The sequence below is a fragment of the Mesoplodon densirostris genome, chromosome 15, assembly GCF_025265405.1.
Source record: "Mesoplodon densirostris isolate mMesDen1 chromosome 15, mMesDen1 primary haplotype, whole genome shotgun sequence".
Lineage (NCBI taxonomy): Eukaryota > Metazoa > Chordata > Mammalia > Artiodactyla > Ziphiidae > Mesoplodon > Mesoplodon densirostris.
In genome coordinates, this window is record NC_082675.1 from 33,227,386 (window position 1) to 33,245,012 (window position 17,627).

The window sequence follows — 17,627 nt, forward strand, 5'->3', positions numbered from 1 at the left end:
CAGCTGTTTCACGACGGGCTTCTGCCCCTGGCACCTGGCAGAGCCCTTCCACAGGGATGGACGGTGCATCTGGATTTCATAATCGTTGAAACGGTGCTACAAGGGTGCGTGAGGGATGCGCACAGTAGAATCAGGGAAATAGAAGAATTCCATTTTCATGGTTTTTACAGCAAAGATGTGCTTTGTGAAGTCAGTAGATATTTTTTTTTCCTAATAAGTGGAATTGGGCTCAATTTTATGTGAATGTACCAAAGTTGGAGGTTTTGCATCAAGACCCTACAGGGAAGCAGACGTTGTCGTCTCGTTTCCACAAGTGCCGTGTCACTGGCATTTGCTTCCTCTTCTCCCGCTTCTGTTGTCCTTCTGCAGGCCCTCTCTCCACTGGGAAGGGGATTTTTGCCCTAATCGTTGCCTTTTACAGACTTCTGAATGAGGCCAGGTTGAGTCATGCAGCCAGAGAAGACAAAGAGCCATTCCGAGGGGTTTGGCTTTAAAGTCATCTCCGCAGGTGTCCAGGGACCCCGAGTCCATTTCTGTGACTCCACCCCCTCCTCCCCCATCAGTTCACCGCCCCCCCATCAGCCAAGGAGGCTGCTTCACAGTCCTCCTTCCTCTCAGAACCCTGCTTTTCGTTCACCGGGAAGACAGAAGAAATGCAAAATAAAATCACCCCTGTCCCCATGGCCAGTCTCCCTTCCCGTCCATGTCTGAACACACACTCAGAGTTTCCGTGGGAGAATTATCCCGGCTCTATCAAAGCATTCACTTTCCTCTTGTATGAATTTAATCTGCATCATAGGATTTACGGTTATCTGACATTAGATTACACATTCGTGTGTTTATTTCTTTATCATGTTTTGCCACTAGAATGTAAGCTCACGGAGGAAGCACTTTTCTCTCTTGATTTCCCAAGTACTCTTTTTTTAAAATATTTGCTTGTTTATTTATTTATTTGGCTGTGTTGGGTCTTAGTTGCAGCACGCAAGATCTTCGCTGAGGCATGTGGGGTCTTTTGTCGTGGCACGAGGTCTTCTCTCTAGTTGTGGCATGCGGGTTTTCTCTCTGTAGTTATGGCGAGCAGGCTCCAAGGCGCGTGGGCTCTGTAGTTTGCGGTGCGTGGGCTCAGTAGTTGTGGTGTGCAGGCTTAGCTGCCCCACGGCATGTGGGATCTTAGTGCCCCAACCGGGGATTGAACCCGCGTCCCCTGCATTGGAAGGCGGATTCTTTACCACTGGATCACCAGGGAAGTCCCACCCAAGTACTCTTGACATCCTTGTGCCTATAGAACAGTCCCTGGCATTTCATCGGCACCAAATAAACACTTGCTGAATGAATGAATGAGGATTATAAATAAAAATGTACTGATAGGTTGTTTACTGGAAGTAAATTGCTATTATTAAGGATTCCTTATTCCTTATTCCTTATCAAAACAAATGTGCATTAACCCTTGGCATTAACTAGATATCCTCTATGTAATCCCCCATAAAAGAGAAACTATTTATAATACCACATGGAACACTGGATTTTAATTGGTGCGTCTGTATTACTAATAGACTTTTAATAGGCAACATGGTAGCTATAAGCATGGCTAAGAATGATATAATATTTGAATAACTAAAATCATGCATTATTTCATTGTGTATGATGTTTTCTCCCTTGGAATATTGACACAGTGAGTCATGGCAGTTACAATGGTGTCAGAGAAGCAGAGCCCATTATGGGGCCATTATGATAATAGCACATGACAAACAGTGGGGCTATGGATGGTAATGGATACATAATGGATAACAAATGGCTGGGATTCTGAACGGTAACAGTTGCTAGTGATTTTCTAGTAATAATAACCTCCTTCTCTTAAAATAAATGCAAATTTAATGTCAAAAACTGGCAGCAGCATGGAGGGTCCACATTGCTTTTGGGGGTGTCCCACTTCACTTGACGTAAGCGTCTCCTTCCAGAAACCTGGGTTCATCTCTGCTTCCTAGCCACCGAGGCAAATTCCTCTGACAGCCTGACCCCACGATGTCCCCCCATCAGTGTATTAGGATGGCCTATCTCAGTAAATACACAACCCCAAGCCGCAGACTGACCTTGTCCTTTGCTGGGCTGCACACTGATGATTTACCATTTGCATCCAGGATTCTGGAAGGAACAAGCAATTTGCACCGCAGTGCTTTGTGCTGCCCTCAGGACACTTGCAGCCTGGCCTCTGCTCTGGCGCCTCCTTCACCCCTCCTTTGCTGGCTTCTGGGGCGGCTCCCCCTGCAGGGGTGCTGTCCACTCTGCGGGCATTCCCGCCCGGCACCTTCCTGCCTGACACTCTGAGGCTCTCTAGCTGCCCTGAGGCTGAGTGTTTTCAGTGAGAGCTCAGAGATGTGTTTTTCTCTGGTCATTCCTCATAGTTCATGGTCTGTGCTGGACCAGTGATTCCCTTCTGCTGAAGCTCATTGTATTGTTTCCGTTTCCATTGCCTCCAGAAACTATATATATATATAGTTTTTTTTTCTTTTTTTGCGATATGTGGGCCTCTCACCGTTGTGGTCTCTCCCGTCGCGGAGCACAGGCTCTGGACGTGCAGGCTCAGCGGCCATGGCTCACGGGCCCAGCTGCTCTGCGGCATGTGGGATCCTCCCGGACCGGGGCACAAACCCATGTCCCCTGCATCGGCAGGCAGACTCTCAACCACTGTGCCACCAGGGAAGCCCCAGAAACTATATTTATTCAAGACTAAGGTCATAGAGGTTCCCCTTTGCTTAGGGCTGTGGATAGCGTGGCTGAAACCTCCCCCGACCCCGCCACTCCTGCCATCTCATGGCAATAGGGCTCAGTGTCCCTCTTCAAGCCCACACTGCCCACTTGTCCAGGTGGTAAGTTCTATGTGTATTTATTACCAGTAGGCTCTGTGCAGTAATCATATATAAATATATATATATGTAAATATTGTTTTCCATTATGGTTTATCTCAGGACATTGAATATAGTTCCCTGTGCTGTACAGTAGGACCTTGTTGCTTATCCACTCTATATGTAATAGTTTGCATCTGCTAACCCCAAACTCCTAGTTCACCCAATTATAGTTAAGTTTAATTAATTTAAATGAAAATAGCCACATGTGGGGAATGGCTGTAGCAGTGGACGGTGCAGCCCTAGGGCGTTTGGTGACACACAGAGTTGGTGGCCAGCGCACATCCACCTGCAGAGCCCTCTCCAGGGCGTGAGGGCCAGTGAGCTGTCCCAAGATGTGAACAAGCCTGCATTGGATTTGGGATCCTCCATACCTGATCCTTGCATCTGCCATGTCAGCTTGTATCTGAAGGTCAGGTTTCTGCCATCTCTTTAACATTACTAGCAAATATCAGAAGCTTAGAACATTGAAGAGATTTTTATCCCTTTTGGAAGCCAAAATCTAATTCAGACGAGAGGAGAGAGACTGGTTAAACACTAACAAAATCAGTGAAATGGCCTAAATATTTAACCTGACCTGATTGTACCCTCGAACATGTTTTCTGGCCTGTGGGCATCCTCAGAACCAGGTGTTGCCTTACCAGACTGAGGGACCGTGTCTTCCGTTCAGTGATTTAACGGTCACGCTCCAGGGCTGCGGGACCAGCCCATCTTTGTCGACATTTAAACTCCTCGTCAGTTAGGTGTCCTGTCCACTTTGAAAAGGCTGAGAGACCTTCAGTCACTACTTGTTAAACACATGTCATTTCTTTTCCATTTTGACTGATTTGTAGAATTCTATTAAAGTTTAGGCTTCTGGGAGTGGCATTGAATTTGCTGAAGCTCAAGGCAAGTGGCTGAAAGGGAGAAGCAGACCGAGGGACACATGAGAAAAAAACACAATAGAAACTAATGTTTTTAGACCCGTGGTTATTTATTTCTTTAAAAATATTTATTATACAGCCAGTGGTCAGAATACTGACACGAGAAACAGAAATGAGGCAAAAGTCTCAAAATCTCAGTAAAGTTTAGAATAAGTGAAGTGTACATTGAGAGTAGTGCAGAGTTTCTGGGGTTTGAAATAGTGTTTTATCTCTCCCTGATACATATCAGACATCTTATTACAAGCAGGTAATAAGTCAGATGAGCAGGGATGGGAGATGAAACTGACAAACGGGCTGAGATGACCACCCACTCTGTGAGTGTTGAGTGTGAGAGGCCTCCAAGTGAGCTTCGGTGTGAGGATTGTGTTGTGTTCGAGTTGTGTTCCTCACATCTTCTCTGTGAAGATGTGTCTACTAGGAAGAATATGATGTTTCATCAACAATAAACTACAAAGAGAGACTAAGGAAGGTGAAAGCCGGCTTTAGATTAGCTTGGGAGTCAGAGTGGCATCGAGAAAGGGGGAGGGGTGGAAGAAGCGGGCTGGATTCAGAGGTGCGGGGTGCAGGTGAGCGGGGAGGGAAGAGGAGGCCGTCCACCGCGCTGGGCCGGGCTCTCCCCAGCACCCCGAGGTGGCCGTGAACGCACGTGGGTTTACACCTGTGCAAATGTGAGTCTGGCAGTTGCCCTAAGCAGGAGTCCAGTGGCTACCATGAGAGGACAGCAGAGCCCGGGCTGCAGCTGCGCAGGCAGAGGACACCTGAGAAAGGCCAGTGTCGGCCTCTGGGGACCAAGACAGAGGCCTGGTCAGTACCGTCCAGAGTGGCGGGAGCGCCAGGGCCTCCGGTACCAACCATAACTGTCAGTGGTTCTGTTAGGCCCAGTTCTCTAGCCTTGTCTCTAAGTCACGCAGGGCCCCGCACGGCATGCCTTTTGGGTGGAATTTCTGATCTTGAAGGAATTCCTTAAGGAGTGTTTGTCAAGGTTCTGCTGCAGTCCTGAGGAATCCGGGACCAACCTAGCACAGGTGAAAAGGGGCAGGAGTGATTGGCTCACCGACGCGGGTGTAGACCAGGTGACACGCACGGCTGAACCCAGGGTCTGAAGCAGCATTGCCAGTCTTTCTCCTGTTCCCCCACCCGCTCTCCAGGTCTGTCTCCGTGTCTGTCCCCCAGCCCTGCCCCCGCTGTGGGAGGAGGGTGGGAGCCCTCTCCTCCTGGCAGGGCTCCTCCACTGAGACGTGGCACAGCGGCCCCGTGGGGACAGTCTGTCCTCCTGCCCCAGAAGAAAGGGGAGGGCGCAAGGGGTCAGGAGCCAGGATTTAGGGTCCTCTGGCTGGCCCACTGTTCCCTCCAGGGGGTCGGGACTGGCTGAGTCTCGCTGCCTGTGCTTGCAGGGTCTGGACCCCGGAGGAAGGCAGCTCAGGCTTGGATGAAAAGCGGTACAGTCACCGCCACGCCACTCGCCCTTAGCAGTGGTCCTCAGCCTCCGGATCTCAGGATGAAGGTCTGCAGTCAGAGCCATTTCTCTGCCCTCTGGGGACACACTTGGGGATGTCACTGATACTGTTAGATGCTCAGAGAATTCGGGCTTTGCACTGAAGTCTCTCAACTCCCGTGGGAGCATTCTTCACTTGGGGAAGGAGATCAGGGTTTTACACTTACAAGGCTTTGGACACTGTTTTTTAGATAGATAGCTCCATAGGAGCAAACAGTTTCATAAATGACGTGATTTAGCTAGTGATAATCTATTCAGAATTTCAACCCAAGACCCACATTTTAAGGGTAAGAATTATGTGTATCCAAAGTCAAGTTGAGATTCCAAGGTTCTGTTTGAGGGGCTGTAGGTTAGGGACTAACTGGGGGTAATTCTTGCACTTGTGGGAGAAGTAGCCATTGACGTAGTCACCAGTGATGCTGACACTGCCCTATGTGCTTTGGGCGTGTCCTAGTCACTGTGGGACCGACCGTGTGAGTGGGATGCAGATGCAGGAGAGATGTAGGGGGTGAGGCTGAGGCTGTAGCGGACAGGCACAGGCAGGAGTGCAGAGAACAGAGGAGCCGTCCTTGGGGTGGGGAAGCCAACCCCTCGTCCCCTCGGCCGCCGACCGTCAGGGTCCACCAACACGTATGACGGTGCTGTCTGTGCTGGGTTGGTTTGCAGATCGTTCTTCAAAATTCCATTTTGTTTTTCTAGCACAGGGAAACCAGGCTCTATGGAATAGCTAATAAGGCCAATCAGATAAGCAATAGGCATCTGCAGAAATGAAACTGAGAGGGAACAGGGATTGCATGGAATTTTAAGAATGTTTTCTCCTCAGTGACAAAATATTTTATCCCTAAAATAATGTTTTCATAATAAAAATAAATTTCAGCCATTTTTCAGCTGCAGAAATGTTGGTGAGGCTTTTCTGCGTTTGCTGTTTGCATACGTTTGTGTTTGTTCCTCAAAGAGTCTGAGAGTTAGAAGAGATTGATTCATCCCAGTGTATCTGCCCCAAATGGATGATCGTGTCACACGATCCACTGCAGCTGCTTTTGGCCACGTGCAGCTCTAACACCGGGCAGAAAACCCTGGCAAATCGGTTAGCTCAGCTTTACTTGGTAAATATGCAAGTAGGTATTCCAGTACCCAGTAAGGGGTGAGAGGTTTGACACCCTGTCTCCAGACTGCACGGGTCCAGGTGGGAGGCTTCCACACATCCAGGTGAGGCGATGGGGCTCTGAGGCCAGATGGGAGCCTGCCTCCCTTCCCTGGACCACCTGCCGCTGAGCCCAGATCCCCTAGTGCGGCTCAGGTGGGTTTGCTCTCAGCTGCCTGAACAGACACTGGAGGTTGACGGACTAGAGCCCCAGACCACGGTCTCCTGATGAACTGTCGGGTTCCCTACCTAACGCCACTGTCACCTCCAAAGATTGCTTTTTTTTTTCCTTCTTCATCTGATAATATCATCACCCATGATCCCTGCTTGTGACGCCTGCTCTGCATCAGGCACCTTCATACATCACAGCTCACGGTTAGGAAACCCTGCACTTGGGAGAGCTTGGCACCATCACCTCCATTCTGTGCTGAGGACTTCGAAGGTCAGGCTGTATAAGCATCGCGCTCAAGGTCACTTGGCTAGCGAGAGGTGGAACTTGGATCCCTTGTGGGTCTGTCGGTTTTGAAAGGACCGCAGTGTTCCCACCACCCCGCGCTGGGAGGCTCAGCCACTCTACTGTGGCAGCGAGGGCTCAGCTCACCTGCCCACCTAGAGCAGGGTGGGGATCGGGGCTCCTCGGTACTTCTCCTAGTTGACTGTGTCGGCTGCACCTTTATTGCCGACTTCCTGTCTGGGGGCCTCTGTCTTCCTTACTGGCCCTCCGGTGCTCCGGTGTTCTCTGCCTTGGCAGTTCCAGGCTAAGAACCACAGTGCATAGAGTGGAGAATCAGAGACCTTCCTGTTAGATGCTGTGATTTTCCTGAAATGACAGGGACAGGCCGTTGTTCAGGCTGCACAGCACATGGGCTGTCATTAGTTAAATGGGCTACTTCCCACTGTATTTGCTTTTAAACTGGTGATAGCTGTGATGCCATAGTTGTTCCTTTACTAAAAAAAAAAAAAAGGGCCTCCCTGGTGGCGCAGTGGTTGAGAGTCCGCCTGCCGATGCAGGGGATACGGGTTCGTGCCCCGGTCTGGGAGGATCCCATATGCCGCGGAGCGGCTGGGCCCGTGAGCCATGGCCGCTGGGCCTGCGCATCCGGAGCCTGCGCATCCGGAGCCTGTGCTCCGCAGCGGGGGAGGCCACAACAGTGAGAGGCCCGCATACCACAAAAAAAAAAAAAAAAAATTATTTTTTATTTTTTTGGCTGCACCACGTGGCATGCAGGAACTTAGTTCCCCAACCAGGGATCGAACCCATGCTCCCTGCAGTGGAAGCGCAGAGTCTTACCCACTGGACTGCCAGGGAAGTCCCCAAAAAAATATTTTTAAAAGAAATGACAAAGATGACTATGATGGTGGCATTTAGCAGCCGATGTGTGGCATTTGGGCCAGTTTTCGAGGAGGATGGGCTGCAGTGACCATCACCCACCCCCTTGAGGGGAGAAGCTCATGCAGAGTTACTCACTGAGTCAGTTTCCTCACCTGAGTTACAGGATATTTACTTATTTCAGTGGCAGTGTGGGCAGCTGTGCTCCTGAATTTCAGTAAAGCGTGAAGCTGATCCCTGTAACATTCACTGGCGCCTAAAATTCTTAAAAGTTAAAACTACAGAATTTCTTTGATTTTTTTTTTCCAGTGGGAAGGACTTAAATAGGCTCAAATCTTCTTTGCTCTCTGTAACTTAATTTTGGAAGTTTGCCTGGAAGACATTGAATGGGAGTAGGTCTTCTCTCCCCAACCCCACAAAACAGTGTTGTGAGCCCTGCGAGCTCCTGCTGGGGCTGGAAGACTCCTTTGTCCTCGGTGTTGCCTGGGGTGCTTTCGGCCAGAGAGCAGGACTTACGAGCTGGACAGTGAGTGAGAGCTGATGGAAGACGATGTAGAGTACATTCAGGAGTTGTCCCTGTGCTGAGAGGGGCCCGGCCTCCCGCTCTGCCTCTCCTTCACCCCCAGGAGCCACTCCGCCCGACCCCCCAGAACCCCAGCCCCGCCACCGCTCACTCCGATTCCGCGGGGAATTGTGCCCCTCATCCCTGTTTATGGCTGTTGGACCAAGAAGCCCAGACGCCCAGGTCACCGCCCGACTCTGCCCCACCCCGGTCCCAGTCTGTGCCCTGCGCCCTCTGGAGTCTCCTGGCATTTTTCTGCCTCCGCTGGAAGGAGACCTCTTTGGGGGAGATGTCTTTGCTCTTGCTAACACTTTCTTCGTCTCGCTCCCAGGACACCACGTTCTCTGCTTGTCCTCCTTACTCATTGGCTGTTCCTTCTTAGAGTCCTTTTATTGGATCCCTTCTTGTCTCCCCAACTCTCAATACCTGCGTGCACCAGGGCTTGTCATCGGACCTCTTCAGCTGTATTTACTTCCTTTGAAATCTCATCCAATGTCATGGCTTTGAATATCACTTATATGCTGATGGACTCCAAACTCCTGTCTCAACCGCCTGCTCCACGAGTCCAGTTGGTACCTGATCGGCATCTCAGACGTGGCGTGTCCCAGATTTGAGTCCCTGATCTTCTTCTCTAAGCCTTTTCCGCCCACTGCTTTCTCCCTCTCGGGCAAAGGCCATTCCATCCTTCCCATTGCTCACGTCAAAAACATGACCTTATCTTTGACTCCTCCCTTTCTGTCATAACTAATATTGAAATTGGACAGCAAACTGTTTGGCTCCAGCATTGAAACATACATAGAATCAGGCTTCTATTCACCACCTCTGCTAACCCTGCTCTTGTCCAGGCCACCAGATTGCTCACCTGCACCTGGTCTCCCAGGTTCCAACCTGGCCACCTGCCCTGTGCTCCAGGCCATCCCAGGGCAGCAGCCAGACCGACTCTTGGAAACGCAGGACAGGCATGTTACTCTTCTGCATAAAGCCCTCTAGTACCCCGATCTCTCCCACGAGTCAAAGCCAAGGCCCGTGCCCTTCCTGACGTCACATCTCTGGCCTCCACCCTCTCCACTCTCTCCCTTGCTCACCCTGCTTCCGCTGAACCAGATTCCATGCTGTTCTGAGCACACAGGCTGTGGCTCTGGGGTCCTCGCATCGGCTGCTCCCCATATCTGTGACATTCTCCCACATAATCCAGATCTCTAACTCCCTCAACTCTGTTAAGCCTCTCTTTGCCACTTTATTTAAAATTGCAACAACTCCCAACTGGCACACTCCTAACCCTCCTAACTCTGCTCTCTATTTTTTTTTCTTTTTTTTTTTTTTTGCAATACGCGGGCCTCTCACCGTTGTGGCCTCTCCTGTTGCGGAGCACAGGCTCCGGACACTCAGGCCCAGCAGCCATGACTCACGGGCCCAGCCGCTCCGCGGCATGTGGGATCTTCCCGGACCGGGGCACGAACCCGTGTCCCCTGCATCGGCAGGCGGATTCTCAACCACTGCGCCACCAGGGAAGCCCTCTGCTCTATTTCTTTCCCCAGTTTTTAACCACCTTTTAACTTACTAAAAAATTTACTTGATTTGATAGTATCTGATTATCCCTACTAGAATGTGAGCTTCAAAAAACAAGGAATTTTATTCCCGTTTTGTTCACTGATATATTCCTAGTGCCTAAAATACTCACAGGTGTGTAGTAAGTGCTCAGTTAGTATTGGTGTATTGAATGAATGAATAAATGAAGGATTATGTAGGGCTTTGTCAATTCAGAATCTTATTATTGAACTAGCAAGCATGTCACATTGGAGTAAATGTTTATGGGCCCATTCCTGTTTTGCTTTGTTTTGTTTTTTTAAACTATACAATAATTTATAAAGAGTTAAATGTACACATCTTAAGTGTACAGCTTAATTAATTTTTATATATGTATCTGTCGCTGTAACTACCATCAAGGTTCCATTCCTCAAAAATTTTCTCTCAAGCCCTCCTCAGACAGTATCACAGCCCCCTCACAGAACCCCCAGAGGTAACCATTATTCTGACTTCTGTTTTATTATAGATTAATTTTTTGCTGTTCTTGCCTTTCTTATAAGTGGAGTCTTACACAATGTACCCTTTTGTGTCAGACTTCTTTAATTCAGCATTTTTGTTTTCAGTCTCTCTATCCTTATGGATTTAAGCAGATATAAATCAGATATAAAAGCAGATGTAGTTGAGTCTTGCTTTCTGTTTGGTCTGGTAATCTCTGGATCTTTCCTTTTTAGCAGTTTGACTTGACGTGCCTTGGTGGGTTTTTCTTCATATTTTTCATGTTTGGAATTAACTCGGTTTCTTGAATATGTGAGTTGATGTTCATCATACATTTTGGAAAATTCTCAGCTATTATCTCGTCAAACATCGACTGTGCCCATGCTGTGTCTCTCCTTCTGGAATAATAGTTACACTTACGTTAGACCACTTGAGAGTGTCCCACATCTCTCATGATTTGTTCTATTTTTTTCCAGTCTTTGTCTTTTTGTGCTTGAATTCAGACAGTTTCTATTGGTCTGTCTTTCCTACTGCTTGTCCTTCCTGCTGCTGTTCCCTAGTCGGCTGTTATGCCCCATCAATGAATTCTTGACTTCAGATATGGAAGTTTAAATTCTAGAATATCCCCTTGGTTCTTTTGTAGATAATATGTTTTTCTGATGCACTTCTCCATCGTTTATCAATTTGGTTTATCTTTTTTCTATTTCCTTTAACATATTTAAAATAATAATGTTAATGTCTTTGACCACTCATTTCAACATCTGGATCATCTGTAGGTTTGCCTCTGTTGGCTGTTTTATCTTTTGATTATGAGTTGCATTATTTTGTTCTTTACATTTCATAATTTTTCACATATGCTGGATGTGTGTATGCTGGATGTGTGTATATCTACTCTAAAGACTAAAGTAGATATCATTTTCCTCCAGAGAGGCCATGCTTTTTCTTCTCTTAGGCAGCTAGTGTAACAGACCATAGTGAGTTGAATGGTGACCTCCAAAAAGATTCACCTCCCTACCTCAGTAACCTATGATTGGAACCTTACCTGGGAAGAGGGTATTTGCAGATGTAATTCAGTCAAAGATCTTGAGATGAGATCATCCTGGATTGTCCAGATGGGCCCCAACTCCAGTGACAAGTGTCCTGTAAGAGACAGATGAGAAGACACGGGAGCATGGAGAGACGCAGCCCCAGCCAAAGGAGTACTTGGAGCCCCGGGACGCTGGAAGAGGCATGAGATGGCTTTCCCATAGTGCTTTCAGAGGGAGTGCAGCCTTGCCAACGCTTTGATTCCAGACTTCTGGCCTGCAGAACTGTGAGAGAATGGATTTCTGTTGTTTTAAGCCACCAAGTTTGCAGTAGTTTGTTACAGCAGGCACGGGACACTCATACAGGGACTGACCACTTGGGGTCAGGTAGGAATTGAGCTAGGTTTGGGAGCGGCTGCAGGTTTGGTTTTATTTCACCTCTGGTTTCAAAAGTATTGAGAAAGCTTTTATGTATGCATTACAGGCCCCTCCCCCTCCCTGGTGATTGAAGACAGGAGATTGCAAGAGAGTTCTCTGATCTCCAGCCCCGCCCTCCAGCCCCGCCAGCCTCCTGTGCCTGTAGGCACTCACCAACACTCAGACAGGAGAGAACCAGGTCCAGATCTGGGTTCCTCCAGGTGCCAGTGCATCTAGCCAGCCCCTCTGGCTCCTTAGCCCCCCACTGGCTACCCCTCCTCCCAGCAGAACCCTCTGCTTGCTGAGGAAGGGCCCGCCTTGCCTGGTTTTAGATCATTTATACTTCTCTGTACATACAGCTCATTAAAAACTCTACATTTATAGTTTTGTAGTTAGTTTCTAGATATTTCCTAATTGTAGTACTTGTAATTGCCCATAGATATTAAAATATATGTATATATGTAATAGATATATACATATAAACATGCGTATATATACATAATTATATTAAAAATATTTATATATAACTATACACATAATTTAAAATGTAATTAATTAATTCTTAAGAATGATCTGTGTAGAGATTAGCAGGACTGGTGTATGATTTGAGTGAAGGCCAACAGTTGCTGATTTCAGATTTCAAGGCCAAGGCTTTCAGGGTAGAAAAGTGGGAGAGAGGTGGGGAATGAATGGATAGGCATAAATATTCAGGACATATGTACCGAAACACTGGAAACAAGTTTCTGGCTGGACATTGATGATTTCTTTTGGCTTTTATCTAAAATAAACTAGATAACGAGCTTGAGAAGATTAGACCTTTGTATGATACTTTACTTTACATTACGTTAAGCTGTGTGGTCTGCAGCTTTAGAGGGCAGAAGCCACGTTGTCGTGAATAGTTGGTTTTTGTTTTTTGTTTTCTTCTGTACCAAGAGCCCTCTGGGCCAGCAACTATATTTTCAACAGAAAAAATTTAGATTTCTGATGATGAATTACAAAGAAAAATGTAGAAAACATGAGCAAACATGTTAAATACAAATATTCATTCTCCTCCATTGCTTGAAAGTTATTCACTGGCTTGAACATTATTTATTTTCTCCAGAAATTTAATCCATTTTCAGAACACATTGTTGTGGTTGAGATAATTACTCAGTTATACATGAAAAGAGGAGAAGGCTCCTGCCGTCGACTGGATGGATTATAATCTGCTGCCCTGACTCGCCTCTCTGACCTTGTACCACCTCAGCCTCAGCTGATGACCTGGCCTTGATGAGCCTGGGGAGTCTGGAGGCCACCCTGTGTTCGCCCTCAACTTCTCATCCCTCCAGCTTTGCCATGCGTACCGGTCACACATGCCTCAGAGAAAGCCGCCGCTTCTCTTTCCTGAGACGGTGTCACTTTATCCCATTTCCATCCCGTTTCTTCATCACCATCTCCATTCACTTTCTTTCTTTCTTTTTTTAAAAATAAATTTATTTTATTTATTTATTTTTGGCTGCGTTGGGTCTTCGTTGCTGTGCACGGGCTTTCTCTAGTTGCGGCGAGCGGGGGCTACTCTTCGTTGTGGTGCGCGGGCTTCTCATTGCGGTGGTTTCTCTTGTTGCAGGGCATGGGCTCTAGGCACATGGGCTCAGTAGTTGTGGCTCGCGGGCTCTAGAGTGCAGGCTCAGTAGTTGTGGTGCACGGGCTTAGTTGCTCCACGGCATGTGGGATCTTCCCAGACCAGGGCTCGAACCTGTGTCCCCTGCACTGGCAGGCAGATTCTTAACCACTGTGCCACCAGAGAAGCCCCTCCAGTCACTTTCTGCAGGGTCTCCCCATCACAGGGCCGAGCTGTGCAGTCCTCACCACGTCCTTCCTGAGGAAGCTCCACCGCTATGCCACCGGGGTTATGAAAACGTGTTTTACATTTGTTTCCTTTCTGGTACCTACTCACTCTTCAGACCGAGATCCGTCACCTTGCTGTGGCTGCCGTGCCCTCCGTGGGCATCGTAGGTTCTCCCGTGTCTCTCCTGTGGCCATGGCCCAGCTGACCACACCTTGTGAACCCGCCCTCCCTCCCTCGGCTTTTCTTCACCGTCCTGTCTTGAATCTCCACCTTCTTGTCTTAGGGGCTCTTTATTGCTTGTCATTCCTCTGCCCACTTAGGCTGGAATTCCACAGGATTTCTGTGTAGAGATCTCTCAGTCGGGATCCGAGGGCAGTTTATGTCATCCGGGGCAGGGTTGAGAGAAGCCAGTGAGGAGGGGCTGGCCCCCCGGAGGAAGCAGGAGTGGCCGGAGGGCCCAGGGCAGGAGCCTGGCCTCAGGTAGGAAAAGCCACCGCCAAACTGAAGGAGGCCTGGGTTAGCATCCGCCTTCCTCTCCACCTGTCCTTTTAGACTTGCTGATACTTCTCATTGGCCAAATCCCAACCAGAAACCTGAAGACAGAGGCAGATTTGATGCCATCCCTGATGGTCAGTTTCCTTGGCACCATGTGGATCCAGAGGAGAGAAGAGAGAATATACCATCTAGCGCTGCCTATTTCTCTATGCATTTCTCACCTTGTTTCTTTGTCAATATATCACACCTGTGGCTTCTTCTGTCACCTCTGTGTTTATGACTCCTTTCTCAACCAAGATTCAGGAACTAATTTCATTTGTCTGCAAGACATTTTCACTTGAATATCCTGTAGACGCGTCAAATTTAACAAAATCCAAATAGAATTCCCCTTCAACGAAAATAAGTCAAACGAAACAAACACTAAAACCCTGCTTCTTTTCTTGTGTTCCTTATATAGCAACGGCAGAGACATTAACTAGGTTGCCCATCTTAGAGTTTGTTTTTACGTTTATCAAAGTTACACTTATACGAAGTGCAAAACCTAATTCTCCAAGTTTTGTTATTAAACACTAGTAGTCCCAGGACCTCCATCTCCCACATTTCCCCCTCTGCAGAGGCAACCACTTTCCTTTGTTTTAGCTAATTGTTATGGTGTTTATCTGTGACTCTAAACATAGGCCTGTTTTGCAATGTCTTGACTTGGTGTGGGATTCTCTCTATGTAGATGGACCTCTTTCCCCCTCCCCGTGCCTTCTCCTCACATACATACTCTTGCTTCCATCCATCCTTTCAGTGTGGAGAGATCAAAATTTTAGTTAGATCAAAGTTTTTGTTTACCCACAACACATTAGCCGTCATAACCAAGAGGCTCATGTGTCCCCTTTGTATTCCAAAAGGATAAATGGCTCAAAAGAAGTGTAAGCACTTTCATGTGTTTCAACATCACCTTTACTAGAATGGAAAAAAAGTGTTGGTAGCTCAGAAGGTAGGTCTATAAAATGAATGGATAAGGTTTTGGTTAAACTTAAACGGGCTCTTTAGATATATTTGTTCGATAATGTTTACATAATTTGAATGGGGATATTTGAATTGATACATTCACTTGTTTGTTCATTTGTCCAACAAATAGAGTGTGAAAATATTTCAACAAACAGACTCCAGATATTATCTGGTACTGGTGACAAAAAAAATGAGAAGAAACTTCCAGTTTTGAATTCCGCATGGAAGGAGCTTAGAAGTTGTCGCTGTATTCTAACAACAAGTGAAAAGTTGAACAGACTGAAAATCAACAGCTCTTCTTGGATCCAAAAGTGCGGGGAGGACACAGGGCAAACCACTCTCCCCAAGAGTGGAGAGACAGACGGGCGGACACAGGGAGTCATGGCGTATTGGAACAGAGAACCATGAGCAGAAGCCAACTTGGGAACCAGGGTTGGGGCAGGAAGACCTGAACCTTAATTGATGACTTACTGGAGGCTCCATGTGGACAACCCAGAGCTCAATACTCCTGGGGCCCAGTCATGGGTGGGGCACCCACGGTACTGTGAGATTTACCAATAGGAGCTCGACCAAGTTTGACCAGGAGCTCAACCACCACGAACACGGGAGAAAGTTCCCCTCACACATCTGGCACGGGGAGGGGCAAAGGAACCATTTTGGAATGTATCAGAGCACTTGGTTCTTTTTAACAAGGCCTGCCCTTAGGGGGAACTCCTTAACCAGAGCCTACCCTGCTAGGGCATTATCAGAGCCTAAGTGACTTGGTGGGGGGGGGATGCAGCCAGGTCTAGCCACCCTGACCCTCCTGCGGGAGGCGAGCAAAACTGAGAATAGTGGAGAAGGTCACTGTCCAGAGGCACAGGCTGACAGCCTAAGCTCTCAGCACAGACTGTAGAATGCATCCCCTCCCCTCCCCCTCACCACCACATTAGTAAACGCCTGTTTATAGTAGTTTCTTTTACCTGATACATTATAGCCATCTAGCCAAAAAAAAAAAAAAAACCCAAAATTACAAGGTATACCAAAAGGCAAAAACCACAATTTGAAGAGACAAGCAAGCATCAGAACCAGACATGGTGTGGTTGTTAGAATTATCAGACTGGAAATTTAAAACTAATTATTATTAATGGGCTGAGGGTCCTAATGGATAAAGTAGACATCATGCAAGAACAGATGGGCAATATAAGCAGAGAGATGGAAACCCTAAGAAAAAACCAAAAGAAATACCAGAGATTAAAAAAAACCTCACTGTAACAGAAATGTAGAATGCCTTTGGTGGGTTTATTAGTAGACTGGACATTGCTAAGGAAGGAATCTCTGAGCTAGGGTATATCTCAGTAGAAATCTCTAAAACTGAAAAGGGAAGATAACAAAGAAAAAAGCTAGAATACTCAAGGACTGTGGGACAATTATAGAAGGAGTAACATATGTGTGATGGGAAGAGATAGTGATAAAGTTGTCAATTCTCCAAATTTCTACCTAACAACAGAGCATCAAACAACACCAGAAACAACTAATAGAATTACAAGGAGAAATGGATGAATCACTATCATAATTGGAGACCTCAACACCCCTCTCTGAGAAGTGGACAGATGCGGCAGGCAGAAAATCAGTAGGGATATAGTTGAACCCTGAATAAAACCTTCAGTCAACTGTTGATGGACTATTCCATTCAACTAGAACAGAGTACACATCCTTCTGAGGCTCACATGAAATATTCACCAAGATGGACTACATCCTGGGCCGTAAAACATACCTTAACAAATTTAAAAGGATAGAAAATATACGGTATCTGTCTCAGACATTGTATGGAATTAAGCTAGAAATTAAAAACAGAAAGGTAACTGGAAAATCCCCCAAAATACTTGGAGATTAAATAACACACATCTAAATAGCACATTGTTCAAAAAAGAAAGCTCAAGAAAAAATTTTAAAATTATTTGGAACTAAATGAAAACGAAAGCACAGCTTATTAAAATTTGTGGGATGCAGTGAAAGCAGTGCTTAGAGGGAAATTTATAACATTGAATGTATATATTAGAAAAGAGGAAAGATCTAAAATCAGTAATCTAAATTTCCACTTTGGGAAACTAGAAAAAGAAGAGCAAATTAAATTCAAAGTAAGCTGAATAAAAGAAATAATAAGAATTAGAGCAGAAGTCAATGAAATTGAAAATAGGAAATCAGTAGAGATCAAGGAAACCAAAACTTGGTACTTTGAAAAGACGAATAAAATCAATAAGCCTTTAAACAGGCTAACTAAGAAAAAAACAGGGAAGACACAAATATCAGAAATGAAAAGAGGACATCACTATAGATGCCATGGACATGAAAAGGATAATAAAGGAATACTATAAACAACTCTGTGCCCACAAATTTGATAACCTAGATGAAGTGGACCAATTCTTTGAAAGATACCATCTGCCAAAACTCATACAAGAAACAGACGAGCCCGTAGGCCAGTGTCTATTAAAAAATTGAGTC

The 17,627-nt window shown here is 46.7% G+C and overlaps 1 protein-coding gene across 1 annotated transcript in view; it reads left to right on the forward strand.

Moving 5' to 3' along the window:
- L3MBTL4 (L3MBTL histone methyl-lysine binding protein 4) overlaps positions 1-17,627 on the forward strand; it is a 400,149-nt gene that overhangs the window by 93,636 nt on the left and 288,886 nt on the right.